Source organism: Sus scrofa, chromosome 18 (assembly GCF_000003025.6).
Source record: "Sus scrofa isolate TJ Tabasco breed Duroc chromosome 18, Sscrofa11.1, whole genome shotgun sequence".
NCBI lineage: Eukaryota > Metazoa > Chordata > Mammalia > Artiodactyla > Suidae > Sus > Sus scrofa.
This window is the reverse complement of record NC_010460.4, coordinates 39837885-39865471: the sequence shown is the minus strand read 5'-3', so window position 1 is coordinate 39865471 and position 27587 is coordinate 39837885. Positions and strand designations below refer to the sequence as shown.

Below are 27587 nucleotides of genomic sequence, written 5' to 3'. Positions count from 1 at the left end.
CAGATATAAAGTTTCAAAGGAATTGAGAGTGATTATGATAAGGTCTCTGGGCCCAATGTCTAATATTAAAAAAGAAAAAAGGAATGTAAGTCTGATTTTTCAATACGAGAGAGGTTAAAAGAGAGAGAGAAATAAAACAGAGTTTGAGGAGGTGGCTGTGACAAGACTGTGGCACATAATTCACCAGGTCTTCAAAGGAAATGACAGAGAGGGCCAACTACCACGATTAACAGCAAAACTGAAGGAAAGCAGGAGTTGAGAAGTTGGACCAACTATGTGAGGAAGGAGGGAACTTGACAGCACGGAGTTCAGTGGAATGGAGTCGTGTAGGAGGAAAGGATAAGGTTGTGATGGATAGGACTGTAGAATGCTGAGAAATAGGGCGAGGTTTAAATATCCAACAGGCAAGGATAAGCCACTGAAAGATTTTGCAGGCTTTATCTGTTACGTGGCACTGTCTTAAAGCAGCCATAAGTTTACCCCATGTGCTGGCTATTCAGAGTCATAAAGGAAGGTCTCCCAGTGTTCATCCATCTCCAGATTTAAATGTGTAAAGAACATGAATCATCTTCCTCGCAGCCTGTAGAGGAGGCATGTTTCTGATTGCGTTCTCACCATGATATAGCACCTTCTTTAAAAGTGAACTAATCTCTCTTCACACAGAGGAAACAAGAGAATAGCTCATCTCCTCCATGGACAGAGCTTGGGTCCGCAAGAGGGTCTGTAGAACTCACAACAGTGTTGTAAGACTTAGGCTAGGTGATCAGGGTTCAGTGGGAGGGTGGGGAGGGGCTGGTGGTGTGAAGGGGTTCAGCTCCCCATGTTCTGCTTGTACCTCTGCTCTTGACACTGGCTTCCATGGAGCAAGAAAAGAGTTCATCTGTATTTCAGTGGACTAGTGAGTTATAAAATATAAATAATAGGAGCTGCCTTTTCTTCTTCTGAGGTGAAGGTTAGATAGCATAGCCCCAAAACAGGCACATATAAAACCAAGTGGATGAGAGATGAGGGAATCCTTTTCTTTTTTCTTTCCTTCTTTTCTTTCTTTCTTTCTTTTTCTTTCTTTATTTCCTTCCTTCCTTCCTTCCTTTCTTTCTTTTCATTTTTTTTTTCTCACATGCTTAGAGCTCTTCTGGTGAAAATGCCATTGAATAAGAAAGTAAATTTGGGGTGGTTTTTTTTTGTTTGTTTTTTTGCAACCTGAAGGATGTTGTCAAACTAAGATGAACTTGGACTCTGCCAGAGCACCTCATCCTGGGGTCCTGGAATACCTCTCTAAACTTCTTTCCATTGAGTGCTTGAATTTGAATGTAAAGGTAGCTCAAGAAGACATTTGAAGACAGAATTTTGGAAGGCAGTTCACTTGGGGCTGCCAAAAGTTTGGCCACATGCTGAGCAAGTTCAGAGATAGGAACCCAAGTGAAGTCAGCTTTTCCCCTCTTGGCATCATTTATAGTTGATAAGGAGTTAACTCAAGTTTGCTAGTTGCCTCCCGGGCCCAGCCCCTGCTTGTGAGAGAATTTAGTTTCACAAAAGCAAATTTAGAGAAAACAGAGTTACATTAAAAAAAATAACAGTCCCTTTAGGCTTGGGTCATCTTGAAGATTCAATTTCAAGAGTGTTTTAGTGTAAACACATTTCCAAGGTTGTGAATGCCAGTTGATATAGTCCTTTGGGGAGAAACTAAATGTGCCCAAATAAAATAGGGATAAATGCCACAGAAAAATTCTCATGAAAGATAAACTATTCCAAAAAGAAATATATATATTACTGTCAGCTTTGGCCAGAGATTCAGCAACTAGCTCAAGATAAAGGAAGACGAAGATTAAATCCTAGTACTTTTGGTTAAAATAGGCTCAAAATTATTTAAAATAATCTTTCCATCTTTACAAGGGCCTCAGCTGTGGCTTGTGCTCTCTGATTTCAGTTGTGCACATTCCAGCAAGGGACTGGTATAAATAGTCAGCACCAGCTTCAGGGTGAGCATCCTCAGTCCTGTCCGTTTGCTCCCTCTGTGCTGTGAGGGATGGCCACCCCTCTCTATTCAGTAGGGACAGTCAGGTGTTCAGAGACTCTTGAGTTAAGGTGGTCCATGTTTTATTAAGTTTTAATTCAGCAAACACTTACTGAACTCCGTTCATTTAGCAAATGTTTACCATACTCTTCTTTGTATTGTGGCTGTATGGATTAATCATGGCCTCTTTCCTCAAGGATTTCACAGTCTCTTAAAGGACACACATTAATAACCCAGCAAATAATCATACTGAAGCGACATAGGGTGCTGGTAGTCTAGGAGAAGGCAGATAATTCAACTGGGTAGTGGTTCGCAGAGGGAGGTTTCCGAGAAAAGCATCCAGAGAAGGCCACATTGCAGCTGACTCTGATACTCTGAAATGTAAGTGAATTATATAGACTAAGCCCCAAACCTTACTTCCCAGTGGAAAACATTTGTCTATCTTGCTAAGTGATGGATTGTGACTCAGACTTAATCATGGGTCTGGATATTATTTTACTGGTTTCCCGTCCCCAGCCCTGATTCTTCCTCCTTTTAGTTCCATTTAGATATACACTAAAAGAAGTTAGATCTCTCAAGGGTCAGGTACCATTTTAGAGCTTATGGGTACACTGGTTGAGAGCCTCTTTGCTCAGGGGAGATAATTTACAAGGAGATTATAGAGACAATAGTACCTGTGTTTGTATAATGGCTCTTAGAAAGTTAATGGGCATGATGTTATTTGAGTAATACTCAACTCATCCTTTCAGGGACTGGAGTCAGTCTTTCCTAGGCAAAATTTTAGAGCCATAACCCAGTGTTTTGGGTTGAATCGTGTCAACTCAAAGTTCATGTATTGAATGTGACTCTATTTGGAAATAAGGTCGTTGCAGATGTAATTAAGTTGAGGTCACCCTGGAGTAGGGTGGGTTCCTAATCCAATATGACCGCTAGTCTTATCAAAAGGTAAAATTCGGACACAAACACTCAAGAGCGAGGGGGATGTGAAGAGACACAGGGAGAAGATGGCCATCTACACGCCAAGGAAAAAGATCGGGGACATAACCTTCCCTCACAGCCATCAGCCATCAGAAGAAATCAACCTGATTTCAGACTTTTAGCTGCCAGAACTGTGAGACATCACATTTCCGTTGGTTAAACCACCCAGTTTGTGGTACTCTGTCCTAGCAACCTGAGTTAACCAAGATCCCCACCAAACATTGGCATCATGGCTTCAAGTAGAGGGGATATGCGTTTATTGAGGTGTAGCCTCAGCCTGTCAGAGTTGCTCACTTTCCTCTGCGCTGCCAGGGGGAACTTGAATCTTTTCCCCAGAGGTGTGTGGGTTATGAATTCAGTATGGCTCAACATGAGGAGCTTTTGTGTTTTAAAAATGTATTGGAGGAGGGTAAGAACTCCCAGATTAGCTTTCTTTTATTTTGTGGAATGTTGAAGAGGGGAGAAAAAGAGAAAGAAATGGCCCTCAGGGCACTTTAGTAATACTTACTTTTAACCATCAGTGAAAGAATTCACAAGTTATTGATGGGATATTTTTAAGGAGAGAAGGTATTTTTGTGGATTTCCTTTTCAAATGGCAAAAAAAAAAAAAAAAAACCACCAAAAAAGCAAAAACCGCACCCCAAACCTCTCACTTTATTTTCTTAAAGAGTTGTTGTACTCCATAATCTTCATCTCAACTCTGTCACTTAATTTTTAGTTTCCTCTGAATTTCAGCCCTTAGTGGTCAGTATTCTTTAATTTCGTGCCTGTTACTAATTGCCCAAGAGAAACATAATTTACTTTCTCTGATTTGCAAAAGGCATGTACATTTGTCTAAGGGACAGATTATATAATTATACTTTTAATTTTATGATAATGGTGGTGAGCTATTAGTATTAATAAAGTCTATGCATGCAATAATTTGAATTTTGAACATGACTGAATAGGAAGCAAGCAGAAAGAAATATGGTGTCTAGAAAGAGAACTGGACTTGGAATAAGAAAATATGAGGGGGGGTTGGCTTTTTTTGTCTTTTGGGGGCTACAGGTGCAGCCTATGGAAGTTCGGAGCCACAGCCTATGGCCTACGCCACAGCCACAGCAACACCAGATCCTAGCTGAGTCTGCAGCCTACACCAAAGCTCATGGCAATGCCAGATCCTTAACCCATTGGATGAGGCCAGGGCTCAAACCCACATCCTCATGGATACTAGCTGGGTTTGTTACTGCTGAGCCACAATGGGAACTCCAAGAAAATCTTAGTTTAAATGCCAGCTTTGACTTCCTACCTGTGAAATTGTGAGCCAATCACATAACCTCACTGAACATTGTTCCAGACTATAAGATAGTGACTTGCTCCATTTGTTTATTCACAGAATTAAAATTAGAAAATGTACATCAAATCATCTGGCATGATGCCCACATACAGGTATGCCCTAAAAAATAGCTCTTGGGAATTTGTTAAATTGAAAGCTAAATGGATATTGCTTACATTCCAATGGTTCTTTTTAAATTTTTATTTAGTTTATTTATTTATTTAGTCCTTTTAGGGCCACACCTGAGGCATATGGAGGTTCCCAGGCTAGGGGTCAAATCAGAGCTGTAGCACCCGGCCCATACCACAGCCATAGCAACACAGGATCTGAGCCTTGTCTGTGACCTACACCACAGCTCACGGCAACCCTGGATCCTTAACCCACTGAGCGAGGCCAGGGATTGAACCTGCGTCCTCATGGATACTAGTCAGGTTCATTACCGCTGAGCCACGACGGGAACTCCTCTGTTTTTTAAATAGCATATTTCTTCTCAAATTTGAATGCTTCTTAAAATTATGTACAAAGGATCTAACTTATAATCTATTTTTCAAGGCACCTAGTTTTGGGATGTCATTTAATATTTACTGAGGGTTTGCTGTGTACCAGAAAGTGTTTATCATTTATTATCTCATCCAGTCCTTATAAAAACCAGAGGAGACACCATCATCACTCCCATGAGGAAACTGAGGCTTAGAGAATAAATGCAGAGTCCCAACTAAGAAGGGAGAGAGCTTAGCTAGGAAGAGGCATAGGGTGGGGACTGAGCTTTTGACCTCTGCATTAGGCTGCCTCCCTATAATAGAGAAATTATCCTGAGCACCACCCTCTCACCATCCAGAAGAGGCTTATGGAGAAATAAGCCTCTCTCTCCTTTATTGAGAGAGATAACTAGCAAAAGGGATTAGATTTATTACTACCACAGCATAAAGGATGAAGACCTCTCAAAGATCACTGCTGTCTTTAATCTCTTCTTGAAAGAAAAGTCTTGGGAAAAGATAAATGAAAGTGAATGATGCCCAGCCTTGGGAGAGAAATGGTTTCCCACATCTGAGATGACTCACATCTTAACCTTTTTGCTCTAATTTCTCTCTTTGTACGTATCCTGTGATTTACTCCCTGGATGATGGCTCTGCAGCAAATTCCCAGCCAACGCACACAGACATTATCCATTTCAGAAGAGACATGCACTCTGCTTGTAAGTGGTCACTTTTCCCCTGGCTTCCCATATTTCTTTTCCCTGGAGGATACATTGTCGACCATGAAGTAGGTTAGGAAGCAGAACCGTCTCACGCAATAAAAATGGCAGGTTGATTTTGTGACCTTTGGCTACGTTGGTTACAACTGATTGATCCTAGGTATCGGTGACTCCTGTAAATTCCTCCTGGGACTGCCGTGGTGCTTATGTGAGCTGGTTTTGCAATGTGGCCTACCTAGGGTTGATCCTGCCCGATAATTCGGGGCTGACTCCCTTGATTTTTGTCTCATCAATCTGGTTCATTTTGCCTCAGACACACATTTTTTCTCCTAGAGATTATCTCCACAAACCCCAGTGCTGAGAAGAATGAATTCCAATAAAACCCAATAAATCTGACAGAAAAATGTGGACTTAGAGATCCACACAGACCATGAGGACTGTCGCATTAAAGGCTCCTGGGGATTTTTTTATGACTTTTTTCCCCCCTCTCTCTAATGCTTGGTCTCTTGCTTCCATAAATTGTATGGGCTGGCTTTTCATTAACTCAGAAAGCTGAAATAATTCTTTGTAAAGAATTCTTTAGTCACACATGATTCAAAAGTTCACCAAGATCAAAGCCAGTCGGCTTTGTGGCGGGCCCAACACCATATATTTCATGTAAATGGTGTGGCTTGCTGCCTTCTCAGCTGGAGTTGTTCCAATTTCACATCCCTTCTGCAGATAATGGGACCCTCTGATGCTATCCCCAGCAAAAGGGGCTGCTCTGTGTTGATCCCGTCTCCCTCAGGAGCCCATAGAGATGCCATCTGTACAGGCCAGCAAAGTCATCCTGACACTCCCCTCAATATTATCTGAAATTTCATGAGGCACGGGCGTGCTTCTTGGCCCTAGGGGGTCTGGAGCAGACGGGAAATGGAGCAGAGAAATGCTTCATTGTTCAAATTTCTTCTTTTACTCTAACTCCCTCTTTGGGAAGGTGGGGTGTATTAAAGGGGCCCAAAGGTGAGGCTAAAATAAACCAAGAGCAGCAAGAGCAGACAGTCTTCTTCTTGGGGATACCGCTCTCTTGTTCTTAGACTGTCTTATTGTCCTCACGTTTTTCATTTAAAATGTACGGGCACAGGAGGAAATGATGTGTGAGCGATATTGGGGAAAGAACTTGACAGTTGGGCTATAACAGTAACAGTGCTGAAATAACAGAGGGCCTTTCAAGTGGCTGGCCACTACCAGGCATCCTGTCATTGTAGGTAGAAGCCCAGAGCTGTTCAGACTCACCACACACTTGGACAGAAGCAAAGAAAGAGTAAATTCTTCATGATACAGAAGAGAAAAAAGGGTGTCTTGGGCAAGTGAACCCCAGAAGCTCTCGGCACCTGTTTACTGTGCACCTGTTGGCTGCTGCATGGATTATCTGACAGCCATCTGAGTCAGTTTCCAGATGAGTCCATGGGATGCATGAGCATTTGGTCCCATGCATGGCCAGTAGTGGCCATGATAGCTGAGAGAGCTTCCGGGGACTCAGAGGAGGCCCAGAGATGCAAGACAAAGGTAGGAAATGATGGAGAGGCAAGGGATGTCCCTGAGAAGGACATCATTGAGGGATGTGCCCTCATGGAGAAAGAGATTCAAGGAAGAGATGTTCAGAGTCAGCCAGTTTCAGGAGGTAGTGGATACCCACACCTGGCATACTGCTGAGTGCTTAAATTGGCCATCCTTTATCCACTTGGTAGTCTGGGTAATTTCTCAGGGACTTTAGCAATCTAGGTCACATGGCCTTTTCATTACACTACAAAATTCAAACTCTAAAATAGTCAAGTTCTGGTTCATCTTTCCCTTGGCTGGCACGAGTAGGGGCCAACAGCATTATCCCCTTCTGCCTTAGTTTTTCGCATCTCTGTTACAGGATCAAAGTAACTAAGGCTTAGCTTATTTTGTCAGCATGTTAATGAATATAATAATATAGGGACTCATTCAAACTTGTAGGAAAATACTCAGTTTGCCAACAGAATGGAAATATTGACAGTGAAGTTAGAAGAACAAAAACTGGTTTTCTATTACTCCCAACAATAGCTCATACATCACAGAAATTGCAAGTCAGCCTCCCCTCCTTCCTCCATAAGGAGCAAACTGTATTTTCAAAAATGGAAGCATCTGGTTAAATATTAAATAGGAGAGTCATCCTTCTGAGGTCTCGCATTGCCAGCACTTAGGTAGCAGTTAAGTAAGATGGCCGTTGGCTTTGACGGCCGTGCATTTATGATGCTGTATAAATAATAACTGACAGCAATTCCACGGTGATCCTTCCAACAGTCTCGCCTCTCTTGGCACTTTCTTTAGTGGCTTATATGTACACATGTGCACACATACACACACACACACACACACACACACACACTTTGTCTGACTATCATAATAGCTATCGTCTTCTCCCCTCCCCCTTTCTTTCAACAGATGTGTCCATTTTTAGTTAATGCAAAGGAAATGGCAGCTTTTAAAGGTAGCCTTTTGCACTGGGAAAGGGCTGCATTAACTGTAAAAACCTTTTAGCTGCACAGTTTTGATATTCAGACTCCCCTCCCCAGACATTGCCCCCCCAGGCCTGCATTTCCCTTCAAGCGTACTGAGTATTAGAAGGGATTGCTTACTGGGCTGCAAAGGAGCAACTCGCAGCAGCAGCAGTAGCAACAGCTGAGAAACTTTAGCTCTCAATTCCTGGGCCAGGGAGTAGTGACATTTTAAGCCTCTGACAAAGTAATATTTGTGTATTCAAAAAACATTTTACAGAAAAATTTGTTGTGCCAACCTAGGCTCCAGATGCTAATGGTATTTGTCTAGGTCGTTGGCCAAACAAAAACAGATTCACACATATGAAGCAGAAGGACACTTGAAATAATAACTTACATTTTCAGATTGTCTCAGTATGTGCTTAGTGTGTGAGCTCAGGAGACTGTGAGATCCACAGAGCCCCTGTGAGGAGAAGCTTCAGCCATAAACTCAAGTGAATCCATACAGGACAGAAATCTTGCACGTTTGTGATGTAGGAAAATCCCTCCCGACGATGGAGAATGCCCCCCGCCCCCCCCGTGTGCTAACTCAGATGGTAGGAGAGAGGGCCTAGGGATGCAATTCCTGTGAGAAAGATTCTGGAAGGTAATCATACTTGAACCCATCTGGTACCTAAGGCCTCATACTTTAGCTAGCGAATGCATCCTACAGGCCGTATTCAATGGAGTATGTTACCAGAAAGATGAACCTCTCTCCCTTCCACCTTGTCCTGATGCCCAAGTATTGAGAATGCACGAAATAATCTGAAGAGTCTATAGCACTCTCTGGAAATTTACAAAGGCAGGAAAATCCAGGTTGTAGAATTGTCAATTCCATCATGGCTTGAACCTTGTTAGTCACTGGAAAGAAACTCTACAAGGATTGCATCTCTGTTGGTATTCATACCTTGGACTTAAAGAAATGCCTTGTGACAGACAGTTTTCCTGCTCTACCCTCCTCCCCATTTCTGAGAAAAGCCTTGTAACCTATGTGCTCCTAAAAGCTCCTTCCGGAAAAGATGACAGAGGCCTGCTTCCTTTATGAATGCGTTTGACTATTACGTTAGAAGTTTGCCATGTTTCCATACTCTTTTAGGTGGAACTGAAAGCCACTGACAAGATAGACCCTTCATAAACAGTTTGAGCACCAACTATACACATTAAGTTTGGAGAGATATGAAAGTTTTCAAAAAGGATAATGGCTGCACCTTCCTCTGCTGAGCAACCCATGTCAACAATGCAGATAAACTCCATCAGGACAACCTACTAACTCCTGAATAGGAGTTTCTGTTCTTGAATATTTCCTATGAGTTCTACCAGCAGATGAAATCTCCCCCCAACTGGTCAAAGTTTCTTCTCCCTTCATGTCTCATGTCTACCCAGCCCACAGATCGTAATGGTTCCCAAACTTGGCTTTCAGTGGAATCACCTGAAGAGGTTTAAATACACTGACCTTCACTTTCCTGAGGTTTTGATGTACTTGGTCTGAGATGCACTGCAAGGGATTTTATTGATCAGCCAAAACTGAGCACCACTGCTGAACTCACATCCATTTCCTCATGACTGTTTCTCAGTAACAGGCCACAACCAATCCAGCTGCTGGGCATGTCTTCTCCATTCTTGCCTGCCCCATGCCCTCTCTTATGCCCAGCATATGGGTCTTCATATGTTTGCCAAATGAACTTGACCAAAACAAGGTCTTCTGATACCAAGAATAATTCAGATTCTTCTAGGCTGCAGTTTTCAGAAAAAAACATTGTGGGAAACTGTATTAGGTTTCTATTGCTGCCATTATGACTCACCACCAATTTAGAAGCGTAAAATATATTTACTTCCAACCCAAAAGTATTTCTATCAACCCGTTTATTATCTCACAGTTCTATAGGTGGTAGTTCTGTGCAAGTCTGACATAGGTCTCACCAAGCTAAAATCAAGGTGTGGCAGGGCTGTACTTCTTACTGGAGGCTCTGGGGGAGAGCCTGCTTCCAGGCTCATTGAGATTGTTGGTGGATATCATTTCCATGTGGTTGCAGGACTGAGGTTCTTGTTTCTTTTCTGGCTGTTGACCTTGGTCATTTTTAGCTTTAAGAGGTCACCTGCATTCCTTGGCTCCTGGATCCTTCCCTCTGTCTCCAAAGCCAGCAATGGCTGTTTGAGTCCTTCTTATGCTTCAGATCTTTCTGACTCCCTTTCCAGCTCCTCGGTCCTCTCTCTCCCTCTTCCTCCACATCTCTCTGACTCACTCCTCCACCTTCCTCCTCTGCTTTTCAGAGCCCTTGTGATTACATCAGGCTCACTCAGATAATCCAGGACAATCTCCCTATTTTAAAGTCAGCTGATTAGTGACCTTAATTTCCTCTGCAAAATCCTTTCAGAGGAATGCTTAGGTTAGTGTTGGATTAAATGTCCAGGGGTGAGAATCTCGGAGAGTGTCTTAGAATTCTGTCTTCCACAGTAGTGGTTTTTGGAGAGAACAAGAAACCCCTTTGTGGACAGGAAGTTGCTAGAGGTCAGGGCCAGGATCAACCAGTAGAGGAATGTTTTGAAATAATTATTATTTTAGCAGTGAGCATAGATGTCTACAGATGACAGACCCTGAGGCTGTTAGAGCAAATTGGGGAGAAAAGACTCATGTTTATCCCAGGCTTTATAATTTACAAAGACTTTTCAAGAATTGACTTAGATGTTTGAATACTGGACTGTGTGCAGAGAGCAGGCAGGGAGTCTCTGAGATGCCTTAGGGACTGCTGACAGGTGGGGAGGATTTGAATACCAGAGGTTAAACTGGCAAGGTTCTGCCCTCTCCCAGTCCTCAAACTGGAACAGCTCTGCCTTTTTTTTTTTTTTTAATTATAGTTGATATACAATGTTGTGCTAATTTCTGCTGTACAGCAAAGTGACCCAGTCATATACACATATATATTCCCTTTCTTATATTATCTTCCATCATGGTCTATCCCAAGAGACTGGATATAGTTCCCTGTGCTATACAGTAGGGCCTCATTGCTTATCCATTCTAAATGTAAAATTTGCATCTACTAACGCCAAACTCCCAGTCCATCCCGCTTCCTCCTGCTCCCTCTTGGCAACCATAAGTCTGGAACAGCTCTGCTTTGATGAGTTTTGGGTATTGGATTCGAATGCAGATGATTTCTAAAGAAATATTTCTTCATGAAATGGTCTTCAGCGTGCCTTGTGAGGCAAATTGGGCAGCTTTGAATTTCCTCGTCTGGCTGGTGAGGAAACAGGTTCCTTGAGGTTCCAAAACATTCCCAGAATCCACTGCGCCAGTGCTGCTTCACTCTGCTCAGAACATGTTGGCAGTTGCTGCCCTGAACTGGCAGGTAGATCCCACTTATAAGCCATGTGATAAAAATCAGCTTTTTTTTCTCCCCCTCTGGTACAATCTCATTTAAACCCTCAAATACTAGAGTCCCACTTCATTGTTTTTTAAAGACATCAGACATGGCACTCAGTATCTTGGGCTTTTCCCACAAATCATGCTGTGCACCCATGAAAGATATTCAAAATGTTATGCTGGTGCTAAACTCAATTGCAAAAGAATTTCTCACACAGATAAACAACTGTGCGTGTGTGCGTGTGTGCTGGAGAAGGAAGGGGATCACTGAAACAAGTCCAAATCCCATATAGGAATCTACTTTGAAGAGGATGAGACTTATTTGGATGCATATACCTTTCTTGTGTATTTTTTAGAAGAAAAAAAAAAGTCACCTAATTTACCATATTTAGGTTTTGATAGATTTAATAAAGTCCTTTGAAATCACTGGAAAAAGGACAAAGAGGAAATGGAAAATATTCTGAGTCCATGGCATGTTATCAACCAAAATATTAAAGTTGTACGTTGCTAAGCTTTCAGACTTTACTCTTGCTTTTGCAAAGGGATGGGTTTTCCTTCTGGCTGCAGAATTTTTACAGTATTATTGAGGCTGTAAGAACACCGCTGTCTATATGAAAAGCATTAGCAGCGAGCACTAAGAGAAGCAGTTGATTTGCGGGGGTATTTCCTAGAGGGAAAACTATGCTCATCCATCTTTTTTCTTGTTTGAAGTGGGCCTCGCGCGGTTTCTAAGTGGGGGGCTTTGAGAAGGAGGGGGTAGCTAGAGAAGGGAGGGCAGTCAGGCGGGGCTGGGATGGGGGGAGTGTATCTGCGAAGAGCAGCCTCTGCGGCCGCCCCATCCCCGTCCCGGCTGCGGCTGCGCGCACAGACACCCGCGCATTAGCGGTGGGTTTAGCTGCAATATTCACAGCACATTTGCCGGGGTTCAATTGATCGCTTCAGGCAAGAGATAGCGTCAGCGAGGATGTGGTGCGGGGCGGCCTGGTGCTCAGGGGCTTCCGCTCTCACACATCATCAAGCCCCATTTTGAAATGGTTTGAATTAATGACACTTATTCAGACAAAGTAGGTAAATGGAAATGTTAGACAAGGCTTTTCACCTACTTTGCTGAACATTTCCCGTTACCTTGAGTGCTGGAAACTCTCCACCGCTTTGCTCAGCCCAAACGGGAGCGGCCTGTGCCTCTGCCCAAGTAGGGAGGATGGCGGGGTCGCGTAGGGGCTCAGTCGGGCCCATCCCAGAACGTGCTGGGGGACATGAATAACCCGACAGGGATGCCATTTCTCCCAAAGATTTTTGTAATGCTCATGACAATGTTCTGGCAGTTGGCAGCGATGTGTCCTGAGTAAGGACACTTCTGACAAATTTGCACACAGTAGCCTTTGAGGCTGGTGGTGGGGCAGCCAGGCATCACCGGGGAAACAAAGCAAAGGCTTTGGAGTCAGGATCCAGCGCAAATCCTCTTTGGCATTTGCTGCCTGCGTGATGTCAAGCGAAACACTTACACACCCTGAGCTTTGGTTTCATCATCCATAGTCAGAGATGCTATCAGGCTTAAATGAGATCTGTGGGGAGTGGTGATCATGGTAATAACTGCATGAGCTCGTGGTGGATGCTCATGAGTCATTAGGACTTTGTCCTCCTGTTCCTTCTCTACTTCCTACCAGATAATCTAGAGCCAAGGATCTTGTGACCCCACAGGAACACTAAAGCCTAAACGTGACGGGGCAGTACATGCTCACTTGGAGGGCTTGAGTTTGACAGCCTGCAAAGTCAACTGGTAGCGGATCCGGGAATTTGTTCCCAGGAAAGCAGCCAGCTTCCTTCCCCTGATGGAATGTGCAAGTTATCCCATGCTACCCTCCTCACCATAGGTGAGGAGCGAGGCAGACAGGGTCTAGGCAGGCCAGGAACTGAGTCGGGTAGTGAAAAACTAGTGGATGGAGGGCCCCTTTATTTTAAAATAAGGAGGGCAGCCCTGTGACGGGTCGGGTGTGGGCTTTCAACCGGAGGTGGAGGGCCCCAGGCGAGTAGGTGAACCTTGCTCTGTCTGCCCTTAGGACTTGCTCTGGGGAACTGCTCTGGGTTTCTGTTTGGCCGCTCTTTTGACTTTTTTATGTACATGGGGAGCAGGTTAGAGCATGACCTGGGGTCAAACTATCTGGATCCCAGTCCAGGCTTCATGTACTTACTGGCTGTGTGACCTTGGACAAGTTTCTTAATCGCTCTGTGCTTCAGTTACCACATCTGTTAAACAGGAGTAGTAATAAAATACCTACCTCACTGGGCGGTTGTGGTGATTACATGAGTAGGACTTAGGTTAATAAGTATTCAATACATGTTGACATTTTGTGCTAGTTAACTATGACATCATGTCACCTTCTTAGAATTGTAATTTATGTGATTCTAACATATCTTCAATGGATTTTACATACAAATTAACATTTTTATGGTATCGACAGATTGTTGATTTGGTTCCAGCACCCACTGTGGGGACAGTGAATAAACTAAACTGCTAGGTCTAGGTTCCCCAAGACCCCTCTGTTCCCCTTCAATTGAACCTTTGGCTGACTCTCCTAAGGCTAAGCTATAAAACTCCTTTTACAGATTGAAAGGTTTTTATTCTGAAAATATTATTTTCACTTTCCTTTCCAAAGGGGGTTTACTCTTCTCTAAGGGGACAATCTGAGTTCTCTTTCAGATTACATGTTTTTAGTAGAAATGTTCTAAGGGGAAAAGTATATGGTCAGATGAAAGACCTCAACCCCAGTTCTGTGTGCATTAGTGGGGGTTTTCAAATGCAAATATTTGATAAAAATATGTGGTTTTGTTTACTTATGTATATCTATATATTAAAAATGTTAACTTGAACTGAACCGTTTAACATGCTTAATCCGAGGCAGATGGAATGGTCAGTGAATTATTTTTGTAAACCACTTCTGTTGGCATTCAGAGCTTCCTTTCGTATTGATTCCATTCTGGACGACCACTTGAGGTTTCACCAGCATAAGCTGGTGCCAGACTCCACTTCAATGACATATGTGTTCGTTCCCCTGAAATACAACACAATTGCAAATTTCTTCAGCCCAAAGAACTGCTTTTGTAACTAATTAGACCAGACAGGGTGCTGTGCAGAAACCCCGGACACAACATCGCATCCTGATGGATATTCATACGGGCCAGCCTTTCACAAAGCGAACAATTACCCAAATAATTATTTCCTGCTGTGGACTCCTTTTTCTTTTTTTTTAATGCTTTGTTTGTTAAATCCTATTTTCCTTCCTACTTTCCTGTTGACTGCAGCTAAATTGAATTTGGTCCTCCCATCGCACATTGAGTCAGCAAAACGCTTTACTCTGTGGGGGGAAGGAATTAACCCTTTGAACGCTGCCTTTCCCATCAGGCCAGGACCCAACACCTGGTTCTCTCTTATTCCAACAGCAGAGCAAGAAGAGAGGAAGGGCTGTACTGATTTGGGAGAAAATGAAGAATGAGATAGAGACGGCGTATGTTGTATTAGAATCGTGACCATTTTTGGTAAAGAAAGTTCACGTCACTTTTCATATTGTCCCTCAGAATGTGGAATTATGAAAAGGCAGAGAAGAGTGTGCATAGCTTCATAAGTATAAGGAAGGAGGGTGCTTTTGACCAAAACCTTCTCTAGAAACATGGCATACATTTGAAGTGAAAGGGCAGGTTGTCAAACGAAATTCAGAGAAATTGGGATAATCACTTCTGTATGATGAAATTAGTAGACGTGAATTAGAAAAAAGGAGGGGCGACTTTAATTCAGATCACATCTCAGAGTAATCTGTGGTGGGACTACCCATCTCAGTTGTGGTTTCTCACTGTTTGAAGACTCAGGGGTGCTGGGCTGTGAGATCAGATAGCTGGATGTGCTGAGAGGTGTGAGATCCTGAGGAAAGAGGACCAGCTGTGAGAAATATCCTGGCCAATATCAGCAAGTGTGATTTTGTCAGGCGTGTTGTAGCTTCTGTCCGCCATTGTGTGAAAACTGTCCCCATCCGGTGAGAGTTTTTGAAACTTGCTGTAAGCAGAGACGGTGTCAGAGGCTGCATTTGGCTGTCAGTCCTGGAAATGTAGCTTATATTCCTGCAGGTGGAGTGTCTGGGTCAAAGCATTTTCCTGTTTGATGGAAGAGTCTCGAATTTCGCTCCTAGCTATTGTATAAAATTTTACTTCCACCTGCAGTATATGAGAGTACTTGCTTCCCCCCAGCCCACCCTACAAGGAACATGTAATCAGACGTTCACATTTTGCCAATATATGTTTAAACAATGTTATTTCAGTTCTGTTTTAATGTGAGTGAGGGAGCATCTGGTCATATGTTCAAGGGCCATATGTAATGTTTTTCCTGAACTAGATGATTCTATCATTTGGTAACTTTTCATTGGCTTGTTGATCTTTTTTCCTATGTATTTACAAAAGCTCTTTTAAAATGTCTGACACGTTCATAAGGATTTTAACCTTTGCTTTATCATATAAACATTTTTCACTTTGTTCTCACACATTTGACTTTTCTTTCAGTATTTTTTGCTATGCAAATTTTTTTTTTTTTTTTTTTTTTTGCTATTTCTTGGGCCCCTCCTGCGGCATATGGAGGTTCCCAGGCTAGGGGTCGAATCGGAGCTGTAGCCACCGGCCTATGCCAGAGCCACAGCAACGCGGGATCAGAGCCGCATCTGCAACCTACACCACAGCTCATGGCAACGCCGGATCGTTAACCCACTGAGCAAGGGCAGGGACCGAACCCGCAACCTCATGGTTCCTAATCGGATTCGTTAACCACTGCGCCATGACGGGAACTCCCGCAAAAATTTTTAATTTTTTTATGTGGAGGTATTTATCAGTTATTTTTCTACGGCTTCTGCATGTTAAGTTATAGTTAGAAAAGCTTAAATTTTCTACTCTGAAGTAAAATAAAATGTTCCTATTTTTCTAAAAAATGTGAAATGATAAAGGAAAATAAGAGAAATAGAGGACATAAAAAGAATCATAAAAGGCTATTTCTGTTCAACTATATACAAGTAATTTTTTTACCTCTTTTGGCCACCCTGCATTATATGGGATTCCTGGGCCAGGGATCAGATCTGAGCTGCAGCTGCGGCACCACCAGATCCTTTAACCCACTGTGCCAGACTGGGGATTGAACCTACCTCCTGGCACTGCAGAGATGCTGCCAATCCCATTGCACCACAGCAGGAACTCCTATATACAAATAATTTTTACAGTTGAATGAAATAGCCAATTTTCCTGGAAAATAATTTTCCAAAACTGATCCCAAGAAAGAAAGAAAATCTAGACCAATTAGTTTCAACAGAAGAAATAGAGAAAGTTGTCAAAGACTAATCCCCACAAAAGCACCAGGCCCAGATGATTTCCCAAGCAACCATACCACATCTTTAAATAAAAATGATTCCGTAGCATAAAAAAAAGGACAACTTGTGGAGTTCCTGTTGTGGCTCAGTGGTAACGAACCTGACTGGTATCCATGAGGATGAGGGTTTGATCCCTGGCCTAGCTCAGTGGGTGAGGTGGCATAGGTGGCGGCTTGGATCCCATGCTGCTGTGGCTGTGGTGTAGGCTGGCAGTGGCAGCTCCGATTTGACCCCTAGCCAGGGAACTTCCATATGCGTGGGTGCGGCCCTAAAAAGAACAACAACAACAAAAAGGACAACTGCCAATTTCATTTAACAAAATGCATTACACTGATACTAAAAAGATTGCAGAAAAACCAAACAATAACCTTTCTTATGAATATTTATTCTAAAATCCTAAATATTAGAAAACATGTTTCAACAGCACATTAAAACAATAATGTTTTACCTAAGTAGATATTATTCTAGGAGTACAAGTTTGTTCAACATTAAGAAATCTATAAATCAATTCATAATATTAATCTAAGAAAAGTTGTCTATTTTGATAGATGCTGAATCATTTGGCCTAATCCCATGTACATTTTTGATAAAATGCTCATTACGTTATAGCAATCAGATATTTCATTGACATTACCTCAAGTCCAAAAGCCAGTACTATATTTAATGCTAAAAGCATTCCTATCAAAGTCGGGAATATTAGATAGATACCAGTATTATTTATCATTGTACTGGAGGCACAAAGTGATAGAATCAAATAAGAAGGAAAAATTACAGGTATAAAAATTAGAAAGGAGAAAGTGCAACTATAGCTGTTTGCAGAAGATATTACTGTAAATCTGTAGAACACGAGTGTCACCTGAAAGACTATTGAAACTGAAAAGGTTCAACAATACATCTTTAAAAGAAATAAATAGCTTTCATATAAATCAATAATTAGTTAGAAAGGGTAATGGAAAAACATTCCATGTTTAATGGTAACAAAAGAAGCAAAATACTTAGGAATAAACTTCATAAGAATAACAAAAACTCTATAAAGACAACATTAAAATCACTTCTGAAAAGCATGTACCACACATGTGTGCACACAGACACGCATATGCACATTGAGACACACACACCCACACATACCCACACACTTGAACAAATGTGAGACTCATCAATTCTTAGATTGATGGAGTTCCCGTCGTGGCGCAGTGGTTAACGAATCCGACTAGGAACCATGAGGTTGCGGGTTCGGTCCCTGCCCTTGCTCAGTGGGTTGACGATCCGGCGTTGCCGTGAGCTGTGGTGTAGGTTGCAGACGTGGCTCGGATCCCGCGTTGCTGTGGCTCTGGCGTAGGCTGGTGGCTACAGCTCCGATTCGACCCCTAGCCTGGGAACCTCCATATGCCGCGGGAGCAGCCCAAGAAATAGCAACAACAACAACAAAAAAGACAAAAAGACAAAAAAAAAAAAAAATTCTTAGATTGCTAAGTACCATAAAGACATCAATTTTCACTATTTATAAATTTAACATGATCACAACACAAAATAACCCACCGTACTTTTAAAAACTTGAGGTAATTCTAAATCAAGAAAGAAGAGCTGAAAAATTCTGGAAAAAAAAATAGAGCAATGGGGAAGGTTGTCCTATCAGATATTAAATATGTTATAATGACTCAGTAATATCAACAACATGGTACCAATCATGAATAAGCAGACAGATCAATGGGGCAGACTAAGAAGTCCAAAAATAAACCTCAGTATATGGAAATTTAATGTGTAGGAAATCAGTGAAGGATGCCTGTACTGCTCAGTAAGTGGTATTGGAATAAATCATAAAATCGTGGCCAAATAGAAAGAGGTAAACTTATATCATACCTCATGGCGAATACCAGGATGAATTCCAAAATGGATCAAAATTTCTATCTAAAAAGATTAGTGTATAACTTTCTTTTTTAAACTAATGGTAAGGTTGTTATGAACAAAGTGCTGTGTTAGTAAATATACCTCGCCACTTCATTTTTAATAGTTACATAGTACTCCATTCAACAAACTATCATCATTTGTTTAACTAAACTTCTATTTATGGATGTTCTAGGCTCTTTGCATTTTTTTTTTTTTTTTACTTTTATAAGCAAAGCTGAAATGACCATTTAATGGTGTAGTGGGGATTATTTCCCAGAAGAGCAAAGCAAATTTCTCCAAATTGAAGGTCAGTTATTATGTTTCCTATAGCTGCTGTAACAAATTACCACAAATTTAGTGCCCCCAAACAAAAGGAATTTACTCTTTCACAGTTCTGGAGGCCAGAGGTCCGAAATCAGTATTGCTGGACTGAAATCAAGGTGTTAGCAAAACTATACCCCTCTCTCCTCCCCTCTCCCACCAGCTCTAGCTTTTTCTCTTCCTCCTCCAGTTTCCAATGGCTTCTGGCATTCCTTAACTTGTGACTATCCTATTCCAATTTCTGCCTTTGAAACTATGTGGCCTTCTCTGTAGTCGAATCTTCCTCTGCCTCCTTATAAAATTACTATATTCAGGGACCATCTGGATAATCCAGGATAATCTCTCAATCTCAAAATCCTTAATAACATCTGCAGAATCCTTTTTTTTCCCCCATTAGAGGTAGTAGTCACTGATTTTAGGGATTAGAACTTGCAATTTTGGAGGGTGGGGTGAGCATGGGCTTTTTCCAGCTATCCCTGTTCTTGAAAACTTGTAGATTGTTCCAACTCTGGAGAAATTTTTTATCGGTGTAAATTTCTATGCAGATGCTAAGCTCTTGCTGAATTAGCAGGCTCCTTCTTACTCCTCATTCTTCTCCCTCTTTCCAGATCATTGCCCCAAACTTCCCCAGTTCCTATTCATCTAGGATGCTGGGCAGCTAGAGGATCCCTTAATCCTACTCCTAGACACCTGCTCATTCCCTAAGGGCTATATTCCCAAGGGCTCATCCTAATGTCTGGTTATCTCTTCCCTAAGGGGATTTCTTTTTGGCTTAGACAAGTTTTTCTGTCAGCTTTGCTGGTACGCAGCTATTCGTGTCATAATCACCACCTTCCTAAATGCTCCATGCCAGTGCTCCTTCTCCCTCGCATGTTTATCTTGCAGTTTCTGGTTAAGCAACTATATTATCTGCAGTAACAATAGCATTATCACCCCTTTCCCAACAAATACATTTCAGGTCTTGGCAATTTTAACAGAAAGGAAAAACAAAAACTTTTTGCAAATCATGTGCCCCTGGAAAAGTCCCAAGTCCCTGACTTTGTTTTTTGTGCTGGGCAATCCTTATCTACTTATTATTTGTGCCTTTTTTGGGGGGGAGGGGCTCAGCAAAGGGCCAAAAACCAGGGAACCCCCCGGAGACCCTTGACAACTGAACACCCAGCCCTAGAGTAGCTTGTGGAAATAAGCAAGTGGGAAATTCGACAGCCCACCTCCCGTTATGGTAAGAGTGTAGAACAAGCCCATGTCGCCTTGCTTTTCTGTGCAAACTCTTCCAGCATCTGCATAGAAACTTCCTTTATTTCATTTCTGGATTCCATGTGCTCCAGCGTACTGGAGAAGGGACGTGCAATGAAACCAGCAGGGACTCAGCACCTGAATCTTCCACGGGCAGAGAAATGATTTGTCCAAATTCTGTAATCTGGTTCAGTTTTAGTTTCCCAGTCAGTGAACTGGGCCCAATAAAGTCATGTCCAATGTTGCTATGAGACAGTGGATTTATACCTAGCACCATTCCTGACAGGCAGCATTGCAGCTTGGCCTCCCTTTCATACTCATGCTCAAACTCGTGCCTTGCTTTTCATCTGTATTTTCCCCCATGAAATCCAAGTTCTCCCCTTAGACTATGCTTATACTTAGTCAGCTACCATATGGTTTAATAATTAAAGTAATTGATCTTTTTCTTTATTAAGCCAGATAATATGCTAAGTGCCTTACAGGAATTTTCTCATTTAATCTATCTTTTCCTTAAAAAAAAAAAAAAATCGTGGAAACAATTGAAGCCTCATTTGCATTCCTTTCCAATCTCATCCCTCTCCCTCCAACACAAATTTGAAGTTGATGAGGATCTTTTCGGTTCGTTTTTTTTAAAAATACTTTTGCTACATTTCTATGGACAATATGTAGTAGAAAATAGTGTTGTTTTCTGTGTTTTAAAAATTTACCTAAGTGGTACTACATTGTACCCAAATGGTATTATATCTGTATTATATTTCCTTCTCCAACCTGATTTTTGGAATCAACAGTATATTTTAGAAATATATCCATGTAGCTCTAGTCCATGAATTTTAACTAGTACCATAGCTTATGGAATAAAAACCACTACTATTTATCTTTACATTCCTCTATTAATGGACAATTAGTTTCTTTTCAGATTTACAAGCAATTTTGCAATGACTATTCTTGTGTATGTCTCCTTTGTTCCCAAATATTTGTTAAGACGTATCCCTAACAGACAAACTATTTGGCATGCTTTTAAGACTGTCATTCTCTCCAATCAAATTTTACTCCATCTCCACCACCATCATTTCTAGCTTTACCAGCTGCATATGAGAATGTCCATTTGTCCAAATCATAACTGAGATTATATATTTTTATTCATTTAAATTTTTGCTGATCTAATGAAAACAAAACAGGAGTTCCCATTGTTGTGCAGGGAAAATGAATCTGACTAATATCCATGAGGATTTGGGTTTGATCCCTGGCCTCATTCACTGGGTTAAAGGATCCAGAGTTGCTGTGAGCTGTGGTGTAGGTGGCAGACACAGCTTGGATCCCACGTTGCTGTGGCTGTGGCATAGGCTGGCAGCTGTAGTTCTGAGTCAACCCCTAGCCTGGGAACTTCCATGTGCCTTGGGTGCCCCTAAAAACAAACAAACAAAAAAACAAAAAACCAAAAAAACCCCACCAAAAACCCAAAACAAAACCAAAAAGCCATCATTTTATACTTTTTATTTTCATATCTTTGATGCGTAGTGAAACCAAATATCTTTTCATGTACTCATTGGCCATTCGTAGTTTTTGTTTGAGTTGCCTATTCTTTATTTTCCATGTATTTTATAAATATGTTGCTTAATTTGCTGTTAATCTGGTTTTGTGTGGATTTTTACTCTACAAAACTTTTAACTCTTTATCTAGTTGAGTAGCTAAATCTATCAACATTTTCAACTGAATCCTTAAAATTTTTTTAGTTATTATGTTTAATTAAATTCCACAGTTATACCTGCTGTGTGAAAGACACTGTGGGTTACAAATAATAGTCATTTATCAGGGGGAACTTATAATTTAGTTGTGGGACAAGATACTCAATAAAATTATAGGCAATAATATAAACCATCTATGATGAGTGTCAAATACTTGGCACAAAAATTAGGTGATTTCACTTTGACTGACAGGAAGCTGGCCGTAAAAGGCACAAATAAATGCTGAATCACAGTAACTAGTTTAGCTTCGGTGACTCGTGGTAATACAGAATATTAGGGCTGGAATAGTCTTAAAAGCCATCTAGTCTAATCCTTCCATTTAAAATAAAAATACATCTTTCAGCATTGACTGAATTCCCACCAAAATGTCCTGCCAGCAGACCCAGCAGGAGCGCCAGTCCCAACCCAGAGTACCCCAAACCATGCCCTCCCCAGGCTCTTCCTGCTGTGGGCCTGTCTCTGAGAGCAGCTGTCACATGAGCCATCACAGCCCCCACAGACCCCAGAGATGCCACACCAGAGCCCTGACTACTGTGAGTATCCGTCCTCAGGCACTCTGGCTGCTGGCCCAGATCTGGGCTCTGTGAACTGCAGAGGAGCAGGGTTGCAGAGACAGATTGGAGGGCCAAGGAGCTGCCCCAGCCCAGTGCTTCCCTGCCCTCATTCTCTTTGCTCTACTGCATGGGGCTAAGTCTTGTGTTGATGGAGCGACTTTTCTAAGCCAAATGTTCTCTTTGACCTGAAAATTCAGTATTGTGTATCCTGACTTCTTCCTTCTTAATATCTTACAACTCATATGACATCCTTGTCATTGTCAGATCATTTGTGCATCATACAATTATTTACCTACCTTCCAAAGCCCAGGCACCCCAGGATATCTCTCTTTAAGGTAATAGCGAAGCATAATTAAGGGTTGGGATGGATCGGCACCTCTAAGGATACCTTCTTCTTCTTCTCCATCTTCTTCTTCACTCTTCCCCTCCTCTTCTTTTTCTTTTTCTTTTATTCTTCTTCCCCTTTCTCCCCCTCCTCCTTCCTTTCTTCCTCCTCCCCCCTCTGTCCTTCCCCCTCCTCCTCCCTCCTCCTCATCCTCCTCTTCCTTCTTCTTGTTTTGAATTAATTATAGACTCACATTGTAATAATAGCATAGAATGGTCCCACATACCTGTCACCCAGATTTCACCGATGATGCCTTCCTACATAAAATACATTATGAAGCAAGGAAATTGATTGCCTCGAAGCCATCAACTAGACTACAGATCTTACCATATTTTAGAGTTGTTACGTGCAGTCGTCTTTGGTATGTCATTTTGGTAAATAACTTTTGGTATTATTTGCGTATAATTCTATGAGATCACATGTGCAGTTTGGTATTCCAGAACTGTTCCATCCCACAAAGGAACCACCTGTATTCCCCTTTGTAGTCACACCCTCCTTCTCTTTTCTGTTCACTGGCAACCACCTCAAAAATGTAGTATCAATGGAATCACACAATGTGTGTGACCTTTTGAGACTGGCTATTTTTTACTCCGAATAATGCCTTTGAGATTTCTCCACATTGTTGCATATGTCAACACTCTGTTCCTTTTTATTGCTGCGTAGTATTCTGTGGTCTGGATGCACCACAGATTGGATTACCACTCATCTGTTGAAGGACATTGAATTGGCTCCAGGTTCTAGACAGGTCAATCAAGGTATTCAAGTGACAAACCTGATTTAATAAGTTAAATGCATAACAGTCATATGGCTATTTTACAAATGAGCCTTTTTAATCTTTATTCATTGAGAAAGGGGAGTCCTTTGTCCATTTCCAGGGGAGTTTGTTCCTACCTGCTTTAGGGGTTTTTGTAAAGGGAGGTCTAGGCATGTGATCATTCCAAGGCCATCCTTCTGATTTCTATCAATGATTGTCAGGCCTATGTTTGAGAAGACCAAGGCTGGTCCTCTGCAACTGGAAGTTACCTTTCCAAAAATTCTAGCTATTAAAACTTGTCATCTACTATGCGGATTCTCGTCTTGGGGCCTTTGTACCTTTTCATGTGGTTTTACTGCCTTCCATTTATCTCTTGAACATGGTGATCTTCATTGATTTTTCTGCTTGTTTGCTGACTACTCCTTCCATGAGAGCTGGACCTCGCTTCACTCTCTGCTGTCCCCCCAGTTTATAGCTTCTGGGCCAGTTATAAAGCTGGTGTATAAGTAGTGTTTTCAAATGAATGTGTGAATGAATTGTCTTCAATTCCTAAAAGAGACTTTTTTTTAAAATCCAAAAGACTCTTTACTTATAGTAAAGAGGAAAGACCACCAAATAGGTAGAGGAAAGGGGAACCATCCCAGGGCCTGAATTTAGAAAGTCTGACTTGGAATCTCATCCCTACCCCTTTCTGGCTCAGAATTTTATTTTATTTTATTTTATTGATTTCATTTCATTTCACTTTATTTCATTTTACTTTACTTTGTTTTATTTTATTTTATTTTATTTTTTTCTTTCTCCTTTCCTGCTTTTTAGACCTGAGGCACATGGAGGTTCCCAGGCCAGGGGTCCAATCGGAGCTACAGCCGCCAGCCACAGCAACACCAGATCCGAGCCGCGTCCGTGACCTACAACACAGCTTATGGCAATGCCGGATCCTTAACCTACTGAGCAAAGCCAGGGATCAACATCCTGGTTCCTTGTCAGATCCATGCCACAAGAGGAACTGCTAGCTCTACATTTTAAACAAAGGATTTAACTTCTCTGCCAAAGTCTTATCATTTGCAACAGAAATACATTGTCTTCACATGATAATTGTGAAGCTCGTGTAAGACAATTTTGCTAATGTTCTTCGAAAGACACTAAATAAATCTAAGGGATTCTCCCCATTGTCACGGTTATTATCTCCTCCTCTCTCCTTTTCTCCTTCCCTCCTCTCTCCTCCATTCTCATTCTCATCATCACCACCATCAGTACCATCTACATCCTTGGGTAAATAAAAGCATCCAGGCAACTGCGAATAGGAAATTATGGCATTCTGTGGCATTCCATCCACTAGAGGGCAACAGTTCCTACCAGCTCAGTCCAATGTCTTTTATTAAACATCAGGTTGAATTGCAATAATGGCAACTTAAGATCATTAATACTTATTTATTGTTAAAGGAAACACACATGTCCCTCCTAATAATTTTTCCATTCAGCAGGCTCCAGTTATTCTTGTTTGGTACATAATCTTCTAGCTCAAGCTTCTTCTGGAAATGTATGGCTGCCTTAAAATTTGTCTTTGAAAAAAATTAAGAATTTGTATTCTCTTTCTTTTTCTTAGCTTGGCTGGGTAAAATGATGAAAAAATCATGGCTCAGGACTGATGACGTAGGTATGCTTCTCTTTGGAATATTTATGTCCTTGGCATTGCTGCTGTAAGGTAAAGTAATTGCTGTAAGTTATTGGAGAATTCTTCCACTCCTCAGGTGGGAATTCTCCCACTATATTCTCTGTTGGCTGCACTGTCACTATATGTATTCCATACCAGGACTGGTGGATGGCGTTCTCTACCAAGAAACTGATCTTCTGAGTCCACGTGGTAGGGTCTAGGAATTCCCTCTGATGATTCTGATTGGTAGTTAGGTCAGCGGTGCAGGGATAGAGAGGCTAGGAAGTCTCTAGTGGGGCTTCACCGCAGATTATGAGTGCAGGGGGATCTTTGATATCTTGCTTTAACCTGCTGCCAGGGAAACCACACTAGAATAAACTGGTGCAACCACTTCCAAAGAAACAGAGAGAGAGAGAGAGAGAAAGAGACACACAGGCAGCCCAGTTCTTTCCAGTTAATGAGAACCAGAGAGGATATCAAACATTAGCAGATGCTTATTCATTCTGGAGAGGACCGTGTTTGTTCCATCATTGGTGGTTGAGCAATCCTGGGATACCTTTAGATGGACATCTATTAACTTTCATATCATACCATCATCTTTTATTAAGGAAGGCACCAAGGTATTTAAACGAGGTGGTTTTTACATTTGAGTGTCATTTATTCGTTCATTCATTCATGTGTTCATCTAATGCCAGTGGAAGGCCTACTATATGCCAGGAATTGGAGATTCAAAATGAAGTAAGATCAGGACCCTTCCCAGTCTCTCCCAGGACTGATATAAACCAGTAATGACCCCCAGAGGAGTACGTGCTGTAACTGAGCTAAGGGTGCAGGGCCATGAGAGCCCAGTGGAGATGGCGATTAGCTCTGTCTGTGGGTGACCTGCAAGGAGGTGGTGGTGGACCTTTGTCTATGTGCTATGGGATATGTTCCAGAAGGCAAAATTTTCATCTTGCTTCACCTCCTAAGCAAACCTTGGTTCATGTCTGTAGGAATGCTGGGTGAGAAAGATGCAGTCAGTTTTTATTGTTATCACTTCCCCTCCAAGCACCCCCAGCCCTGCCTGGTCTAAGTTGTGATTAGATTTGACAGTAGTGAATTGGCGTGTGCTGGCACACACTTCCTTAGAGTCCAGGGTGGGAAGCCAGATCTTGAGTCTGGGGTGCTGTTGGGAAAATGCCAGCTTCTTCCATCCTTCCTGTTATTTGGCCAAGGAGAGGAGTGAATGGAACTTGATTTCCTTTGGTAGGCACCACATTAACATTTTCCCAAGACAGGGCATCTGCTATGACTGATTTGGGGCCTCCGAGAAGAAGCACTGACTCAGGGAGAGGACGCTGAGGGCTCTGGATGGGGGAAAAGGCCCTGCCCAGGAGAAAACCCCGACCTTTCCCATGATGCCTTACATGACCATGGGTAATTTATTCTTCCTTCTTGGGAACCACACCCCTCTGTATATTAATTTGGTCATTTGCCAAGCATTGGCTTCTCGAAGTTGGAGCTTCAAGATACCTTTAAGATAAATTTGATGGCAGAAGCCTGGCTTTCTAGCACCTCTGGAGCTCTGAGCCCTGGTCTTGGGAGTATGGCTATTGAGCAGCTCCCCTAGGCAGTGTGAGACCTGACACCCAGCAGAGTGCCCAGAGCCACACACCCTCCAAGCTGTGACCAAGCCAGGGGCAGAGCCCAGCCCAGGGGACAGCACAGCCCACACTGCTGGCCTAGGAACATTTCAGAGCTGGCTCGCTCTGGCTCTGGCTGTGGTGTGGCCAGCTGGGACACTGAACCATTTGCTTGTTCTGTCGGCAGCCCTGAAGAACTGGAGCCCTTCCCCTGTGGGTGAAGTCTAAATTTAGTCCCAAGGAAGCTGCTTTCCCATTTTGCTGGAGAAAAGCTCTTTTCACTGGACTGGGCCTCGGCTTTGATTAAGTGGGAGGACCCACATCTGGGAATACATAAACTTTATTGTCCTTGGATGACAAAACGGTTTCCTTGCCTACTGGTTTTCCGCCTTTTTAGTCTGGACTGTGTTCGACTCTGCTTATGACTGTGTTGGCCAGGGCAAGTCATTTCACTGTGGTCTGAGCTCCCCTGGTCTGCGCCGAGACTGGAGTTGACACCTGGGGACGTTGTCTTGTCCCCACTTCACCTCCCAAGGCCCAGCTCTGTGTGTGAAGGACGCAACAGAGAGCAGGAGGCTGGGTCTCTTGCATAATCCTGAGGGGATTGTGAGGCCCAGGTTTGACTTC

General features: G+C 42.3%; 1 protein-coding gene across 8 annotated transcripts in view; it reads left to right on the top strand.

Annotated features, from left to right (window-relative positions):
* Positions 1-27587, top strand: part of BBS9 (Bardet-Biedl syndrome 9) — a 730525-nt gene that overhangs the window by 528773 nt on the left and 174165 nt on the right. For 4 of the 8 annotated variants that reach the window (XM_021079336.1, XM_021079327.1, XM_021079332.1 and 1 more), the window contains exon 26: positions 25291-25389. The exons of 3 other annotated variants lie outside the window; for them this stretch is intronic. The gene's annotated coding sequence lies outside the window, so the exon portion shown is untranslated. The remainder of the gene's footprint in view (positions 1-25290; positions 25390-27587) is intronic. One more of the 8 variants, XM_021079328.1, reaches the window with a different exon arrangement.